At 35.0% G+C, this 8,906-nt stretch overlaps 1 pseudogene; it reads right to left on the bottom strand.

The window, feature by feature from the left end:
- Positions 1-242: 242 nt before the first annotated feature.
- The window catches only part of LOC142855734 (ADP/ATP translocase 2 pseudogene), a 45,702-nt pseudogene continuing 37,038 nt past the window's right edge, over positions 243-8,906 (bottom strand).

Below are 8,906 nucleotides of genomic sequence, written 5' to 3'. Positions count from 1 at the left end.
ACGGGATAGGTGAGCCATCATTACTCTTTCTTAAGAGGTTTCTCTTTTTCAAACAGAATCTTTATTATTCATGATGGTATCCCCAGCTTTTCTTCTCCTGTGGAAACAAGAGCAATATCACTTCTCCAATGTAGTACATCTCCTGGTTTCCATTGTGAGGTTTGGAAATCTTTGAATTACACTGGCTGAGTTAACTCCGAAGTGTATTCTATTATCCAATGTTTATCTGATGCTGCCATTCCTTTCTCGTTTTTTTTTTCTTTAGATATTTTTTATTTCTTCAATTTTTATTATCAGGAGTGACTGAAATAAAAAATATAATTGAGTCCCATCATTATTGTCATTATGGAAATGGCTTTAAGAGAAAACTGGTCAGATGAATATTATTGCTTCCCACTTTTCAACTGGTAAATAGTTGCCACTGATAAAACAGACAAGCCCAGAGAATCTGTCCAGAATGTTCAAGATATGGTGTATTATACAACATGCCTGTTCTCGGGGAGAACACCTACGACATAATTATGTGTACTTCTTGATCTCATCATACAAGACAAGCACAAAGGCACCACCCATGCCCCTGAGAACGTTGGACCATGCACCCTTGAAAAAGGCCTTGCTTCCTTCGTCACGAGCAATCTTCCTCCAGCAGTCGATTGTGCCTGTGTACATGATGTCAGTTCCTTTGTGTCCTGACTGCATCATCATATGACGGCGAACCGTGTCAAAGGGATAGGAAGTCAAGCCAGCGACAGCAGTGACAGACTGTGCAATCATCCAGCTGATGAAGATGTGAGTGTTCTTGGGATCTGGAAGCATTCCCTTTGCAGTGTCATAGATGCCAAAGTAGGCAGCTCGGTAGATGATAATACCCTGGACTGACACATTAAAGCCTTGGTACAGGCCCCTAATCCCATCAGATTTGTAGATCTTAACCAAGCAGTCACCAAGGCCTTTGAATTCCCTTTCAGCTCCAGCTTTGCCCACATCAGCTGCTAGACGGGTACGGGCAAAATCAAGGGGGTACACAAAGCGGGAGTCGAAGCCGGTTGTCAAGCCAGTCCTGTTCCGCGCTCCCCTGCCTTTTCTTTCTCTTTCAACATGACAGATGCCGCTGTGTCCTTCGCCAAGGACTTCTTGGCAGGTGGAGTGGCCTCGGCCATCTCCAAGACGGCGGTAGCGCCCATCGAGCGGGTCAAGCTGCTGCTGCAGGTGCAGCATGCCAGCAAGCAAATCACGGCAGATAAGCAATACCAGGGCATTATAGACTGCGTGGTTCGTATCCCCAAGGAACAGGGAGTCCTGTCCTTCTGGCGTGGTAACCTGGCCAATGTCATCAGATACTTCCCCACCCAGGCTCTCAACTTTGCCTTCAAAGATAAATACAAGCAGATCTTTTTGGGTGGTGTGGACAAGAGGACCCAGTTTTGGCGCTACTTTGCAGGGAACCTGGCATCAGGTGGTGCCGCTGGGGCCACATTCCTTTCTCTTTAGCGTTAAGAAAATTCAAGGTTTATAAAGCATTATGCAAATATATTTCTGGGAGTATTTCCTATCCCTTTCTGGTTTTGGCTATTCCTTTATAGTTCAGTTTGATCTTCCTACAACTCCCTGACCTGTAGGATTGTTCAATATATCTGTAATATGCTTTATATTATAATAAGCAAAAACCTGTTTCATTTTCTTAGACACATATGCTGGACCATTGTCTGTCTTTATTTGTACAGGTATACCCATGATGACCATAACTTCTAATAAATGCATGATTACCAAATTAGCCTTTTCTGAACTCAAGGCAGTTGCCCATTGAAAATTTGAACAAGTGTCAGTGATGTGGTGTACATATTTTAAATTTCCAAATTCTATAAAGTGGAACACATTTGTCTGACAGATTTTATTCTTTTGAGTACCATTTGGGTTACACTCTGCAGATAATGGTGTTTGGTTATAGAAAGAACAAGTAGGGCATCTCTTTATAATCTCCTTAACTTTTTCCGTGTAATAGAAAACTCTTTCCTTAAACTTTTGCTATGACATAATGTCTCTTATGAAATTCTGAGGCCTTTAGCACACTTCCAATCAATAACTGATCAATTAATGCATTAACTAGAGTTAGAGAAGCTTGCAGACATGCATATAATTGGATTGTGTTATATATGCAGGACAAACCTATTCCTGATTATAACTTGAATCTGTATGATAATGATGTCAATTCTCTATCATTTGGTATAAATTCAACGGTTTCAATATGCAAGACAACTCTTTCTGCATATTACAAATTAGTAACTATATTGAGAGGTTCTTTAAAATACCTTAGCATCATAAAAATATATCTCTGCATTTTGAACAGAATTGTAAGGGCTTTGTCCCACCGTAGTTAATTCTTCTGATCTGGAACCTTTCCTAATTTATTTGCAAAAGAATAAAATGTATGGGCTTCAGTTATTGGTGCATCACATACATTTCAGAGAAGAATCTAAGCAGTTCTCTTTATAAGGTGTATTCTATCACTTTTGGGATGTTTTTTTATTAATTTCTCCTAAAAAAAAAAAACTAACACAAGCTCATTGCCATGGTTCATTGTCTTTCCATATTTTTTTTTCAATTTCACCAGCATAAAAGGAACTATCTCTGCTGGGTCTATACCTGCTAGTTGACAATGTCTCAATTTTCCTTTTATAATTAATTCAAAGACTTTTTCCACATAAGTTTTTAATTTTCAATTGGTTTATGTGGTAAAAAGATTCATTCTAAGATAACATCTTCCCCCTGCATTAAAATACCTGTAGGGGAAATTCTGGAAGGCAATATAACTAGAACACAATTAAGATTTGGATTCACATATGCCTCCTGTAATTTCTCTTCAACAAAAATCAATACATTTTTGTCTTCAGCCATTAATTCTCTGGAACTATTTAAGTCTTTGTCACTGTCTATTTAAGTCATTAGTCTAATGTTCTCACTGAGGATTCCAAGGTATGAAACTTGTCCATTAAATACAATGTCTCACTACTAGACATATCATAACTTTAAGACAGATTCTGATAATTAAATTCAATAGCACAAATTTTGTTATATAATTTTGTCAAATTGATGTTATTTCTCTCCTTAGCATTGAACCATTTATTTAATGATATTATATTGAAAACAAAGCTAATTCCTAGAATCAAAGGATGTAGAAGAAAAATCATGTAAGCCTTGCCGACTACATCCCATAGTATAATTAAAATAATTATTGAACTCCTGTATTATTATTTTTTGTGGTTTTTCATATCTTACCTGTCATAAGGCAATTACAATGAATTGGAGTAGGTGTAATATTTGTTATTGGCCAGCAGGTGTCACAGTTGCATCCCCGTGGCCAAGAGTCTCTAGCAGCAGTGAACAGCAAGTTTTGCTTACTTAGGTACTGAAAAATACGCTTTGTTTAACAAATTAAGAGCAGTTATTAAGGTGATCAAACATTGGCAAGAGTTGGAGTCTTTGTATAAACATAGAAATACTAATACCTATTGTTATATCATACACACACATGCACACACAATAAACACATATATACACAAACATACACTCAAGTTTGAGTACTAGTATTTATAGCTGATTTTGAATGGAATTATAGTAGTAAAGATTGGAAGTCTTTGAAATAAAACAAAATCATAATAAAATACTGATGTTGATATGTACACAACACTTAAAGAGTGTCAGTTTGGTCTGGTAGAATTTAATATCTTGATGAGTGGAGGGAGGCACTTCTGTGTTCGCTTCTACCTATCACCATGGAAAAGAAGCAAATAAAATGAAAATAAGTAAGTGAATATACAATTTATTTTTAACATTAATGTTAAAGTTCTGGGTGATTTTGTATATTTGGAATATTTTAGGTGTGAATAGGAGTGTAAGAGTTGTAATTTATTTGAATTTTAAATATTTAAGTAACTAAGGAAACCTACAATAAATTGTGCTTTGGCATCCACTTAATACACTAAATTATGAAAATCAGCTAATATTGAATAGAGAAATCTGTTTCATTGCTTTTATGTTTAAAAGTGCTTGAATGAAATGGATTATACTTACAAGAAATTATTAAGTCATATCTGTATGCTTTTAATATAATACTAGTTTAATATATGCTACTTTATCTGCTATTATAGTTACAGTTCTTAATTAGAAAAAATATAGCACAGCTGAAAACATAAAACATCTTTCAGTAAGTGAAGTAGTTGACAAATAAATATATTTATTATTATACAATTTATGCATTTGTATAAGTACTAATAAAATGTAAATCATATTCTCTCTTGATAAATGACTCCTATTTCATTCGCAAAGTGAATTTCTATTTAAGTATATTTTGATCAAGTTTTCACACTGGGAAATTTTTGTCCATCATGGTGGTCCATTAACTTTAACATAAATTATTTTATAAGCCTGCACTGACTAACAGTCACTGGTAAAACTGAGATGCCGTCAATAATGACTACACATAGCATTTTGTAGATTCCACTCAAAATTCATTGATCAGCCAGAAAAACAACATTGGTGTTTCTTTTTTTTTTTATATTAGATGTTTAAAGTTATACCATATGCTTTGCTGATAGTGCATTAGCCTAAGTAGTCACTGGAGGTCAGCATTGTTTCAGTCAAAATTCTTTGTTAGTATTATTTTTGACTAGCCAATTTATAACTTTTAAGCATTGTGAAAATTAAATTGCCACATGGCATGATCTAAGGAATAATGATAAGGTACATATAATAAAACAGGTGTGTTTTATATAGGATGACTATTTAAATATAACTAAATATATATTAGATATATTGTATGGCATTTGAGACAAAATAAAGAGCTTGTGATGAAAACACTGATCATTTTTGTTACTTGAATATGTATAGATTGTCATAATGCATACTTTCATTAAAAAAGTAAATTAAGAACTTTGTTTTCTTTTTGCAAGGGGAAGAGAGTTTTAACATTATCATAGGAAGAGTGTTTGTCTTCTAAATGGCAGTTTATAATATATTTAAATTCAATATAAAATACATTCATAGTTTATTGATCACATTAGTTGCTTTATACATATGAACAACATAATTATCAGTATGTGATTCTCACAGTTAATTTAGACCAGAATATGACTGACTTATCCATAGCAAGTATCATGTGTATGAGGAATGTCTTGGAAATCTATGTAGTCAAAAGAAATTAAAAATGACTATGTATCAAGTATACTCCTGCTCACAAACTACCTTATTTATTTCTGTAGACTGATGAGTGCTGAGAGTAGAGATGCTTGTGAGCACTTAAAAAATGCATGCTTGAAACAGAGGGAGGGAAGAGTAGCAGACATATATACATATATATATATATATATATATATATATATATATATATATATATATATATATATATATATCTGTGTGTGTGTGTATATACACAGAGTGTTTTTATGTGTGTGCATATATATATATATATGAATTAGATATAGAAGAATAGTAATAATGTATTTCATAACTGAAGTCCACTGTCAGAGCTTAAATACTTCCATATCATAGTATGTGTGATAATTTAACATAATGTGATTTAACACTAATCAAACTGCAAGCAATTTTAAGACAAAGATATTATGAGTTAGTCCAAAGTAATCCTCATAGAAGAGCATCTGGCTAGGTGTAGACTGTTTTAATACCTATGTTAGTTAAGGATTTATCAACATTTCTAATAATAGGAAAACTATTTCCAATTTGAGAGGGAATGACATTAACTTCAAAATTAATCCATATATAATTACAAAGAATAATACATATGTGACAACTCAATTTTGATTTTTAGTGAAAAGACATCAGGGAAACAGAGAAACACTTAGAACCAGATCTAAAACAATATAATCTTGAAAATTTTAAATTCTTAAAAACTGCTGAGGTGTCTTTAATCACAGCACTTAGGAGCCAGAGGCAAGAGGGTCTCTGTGAGTTTGAGGCCAGCCTGTAAGATCTACTCTGTCTCTACAAACAAACAAAAATAACAAACAAGCGAAAAAAAAACCAGGAGGAGGAGGAGGAGGAGGAGGAGGAGGAGGAGGAGAAGGAGAAGAAGAAGAAGAAGAAGAAGAAGAAGAAGAAGAAGAAGAAGAAGAAGAAGAAGAAGAAGAAGAAGAAGAAGAAGAAGAAGAAGAAGAAGAAGAAGAAGAAGAAGAAGAAGAAGAAGAAACAAACCAGGAACTAGAAAGGGCTGATAACTTGTCTCCCTGTGGAGTTCCATTTTGCAACAGGCACGACCTCTGTTCCTGGTTCAAACAAGGGGACCCATTATCACACTTCAAGTAAAAGGTGTACTCTGTCCCAGTTCGACCAATGGAACCCAATTGTCCTTAGTGAGTGAGTCTAGGACATCTCCCATTCAGTGATGCAGAAGTGCCTTTAGCATGTTTGCATGGAAAACCTTGGTCTCAGGATTCATTTATCTTGAGCCTCCAAGAGGGTTAACACAGACCACACAACAAGGCACAAAACAGACCAAGACAAAGAGTGCTCACTTTACTTATCTCTGGTCAGGTTATCAGGCCCTCAAAGTGGTTGGGGTTTGGGGGGTTTCCTGGAAAATTGCAACAATTGTTAGGGTCTGATGAGAAGCTACCAAAGAAGACAAACAGCATATACAAATTAACAAGAATGCTTTATTATTCCCAAAGTTGGGGTGAGGCTTGGTGAATCACAAAGGACACACGCTCCTTTTAAATGGAGTTAGGGATTTCTAGAGAAGAAAGATTAGTCTGGCCTTTTTGGGGGAGGAAAATTACTGTGGGAGATGTTTGATGGAAGGTCCTAGTAACCTTCCAGTTAGTAACCTTCCAGTAACAGAGTAGGGAAGGCTTTATTTAGTTCTCAGGAGAAAGAGGGGTACATACTGAGCCAGCAAAGGGGCTTTGAGGGCCTGGTGAACCAAGAGAATGGGTCACGGGGTGCCTGCAGAGCTAGCAAAAGGCTATGGTTTTTCTGAGAACTGTCTGTTTAGCTCTGTCCAATTTTAGCGAACCAAAACTAAGGCTCAGATTTCTGTCACGCTTCTAGGAAAGCTTTGTCTGCCTGTACCCCACCAGCTTACTCATAACAAATATCTAATTAAAGTCACTTAAAAAGGATTGGTTTACTCCTATTTATTGGCTAATTATTCCAAATATACAAGATCTTTTGTAAAATTTGCTTTGGGCCTGTGGCAAGGTGGACTATCATGACAAAGCATAAGATAAAGGATCCTCACATGATAGCTTTCAGAAAGCAGTGGGCAAATGAAACCAAAAGGCATCAAGGAAAACAAGAGAGGGTCAACAACAGAAGTATTTCCTGTGTCCTCTAGTGACCTATCACTTCCCACTAGGCTTGCTCTAACTCTGAACTTTCAACTACCTCTCAATAATGACAACAAATAATTCAGTTTATTAAGCCATTGGCATCATCCACCACATGAGTGTGGCAATACACAGAATAATAGCAACGGGTTAACTTAAAGTATAAAAATTAGCAGAAATATACTTATGCTATTGGCCAAGTAAAGTTTTAAATGTTAGTTTTGTGTGATTATTTCATAGTCTGGGCAGCTGGGAACAAATAAGCAACCTCTGTCAATAAATTGGCATCCCAATGTGGTCTACTATATCCACTTAAAAACTGAGAAAGCTTAAAAAATGAATTCTAGACACAACATAATAGAGTTAAGCATGGCTTTTGGGTAGCAGCACTTTCTTAGGTGGGCAATGTTTGCTAGAAGCATGCAGATTCACATCAGAGAGATCTTCCTAATTCATTGATATCAAACAAACAAAATAAACTGTTTCAAAATGATGGCATCCTGGGCAATGCTGTCATCATGAACTCTGGCTATTTTAAGAGACTGAGCATTTAAATGGGGTCTGTGAGCAGAGTGCTACAACTTGCTACATGACAACATAGACCTGCTGTGTGCCTAAAAATGGGGCAATGTAAATGGCTCTCAGAGGCAGCAAACATGACCCCACCATGTTGGACTGGGTTAATCAAGCAGACAAGTTTGTGTTGATCCAAGCCACACCAGTTAACCCTAAAAAAAGTGCTTATGGTCAGAAAATAATTACAGATACACAATAAAGCCAGATTCAGATTTTAAAAAGAGACCTCTAAATGGGTTGCAGTGTTGGGATAAATATTGGCTTGGGAGAAAGAAGAAAAAGAGTATGAAGAGTTATAAAAAGAAGTGAATTGTTAAAAAATAAAAATCTTTATAAAGAAACAGAGAACAGATAGTCAAAGATTAAAGGGGAAAAGAAAAATAAGCCACATAAATATAGAAAACACACAGAGAATCTGGATTATGTCTATTGTATTTTCTTTAATTTTTTTGACTGTAACAGAGCTAGGTATGGAGAGACATTTTATTGTATGTGTTGGTAAGTTCAACCAACATATATATTTTAAAGGTTCCTTGATTTTAAAATTTTGGGTCTAAGAATTTGCTGCGTTGGAAAAGAGTTTCTTGTTTTGTTGCCACAGGAGTCCTATAGAAGCCTTCCAGACTAATGTGGTTTGATGGAACAAGATCCCCCAGAAGACCATCATTAACAACCAAAAAAATTTTTGTCCAACAGAAATCAGGAAGCAGTTTGGAAAGAAATATGCCCTATTCCCTAAATGATTGTTTATAAATGTTTGTTTACATTTAAAAGAAGGATATATATATATATATATATATATATATATATATATATATATATGAATAATTTGCATTGGTATGGATCTTGGTTTATTTGCACACATTTATGACCAATTTTTTATGTTTCTGCTCTTAATTAAGGTAATTTGTTTGCACAGCTCATTAAAAATATATAATTAAGAAATATATGTTAATATACAATCATCTATAATAGTCAAGCTTGTAGTCA

This window comes from Microtus pennsylvanicus, chromosome 8 (genome assembly GCF_037038515.1).
Source record: "Microtus pennsylvanicus isolate mMicPen1 chromosome 8, mMicPen1.hap1, whole genome shotgun sequence".
Taxonomy (NCBI): Eukaryota; Metazoa; Chordata; class Mammalia; order Rodentia; family Cricetidae; genus Microtus; species Microtus pennsylvanicus.
This window is presented reverse-complemented; position numbering and strand designations above follow the sequence as displayed.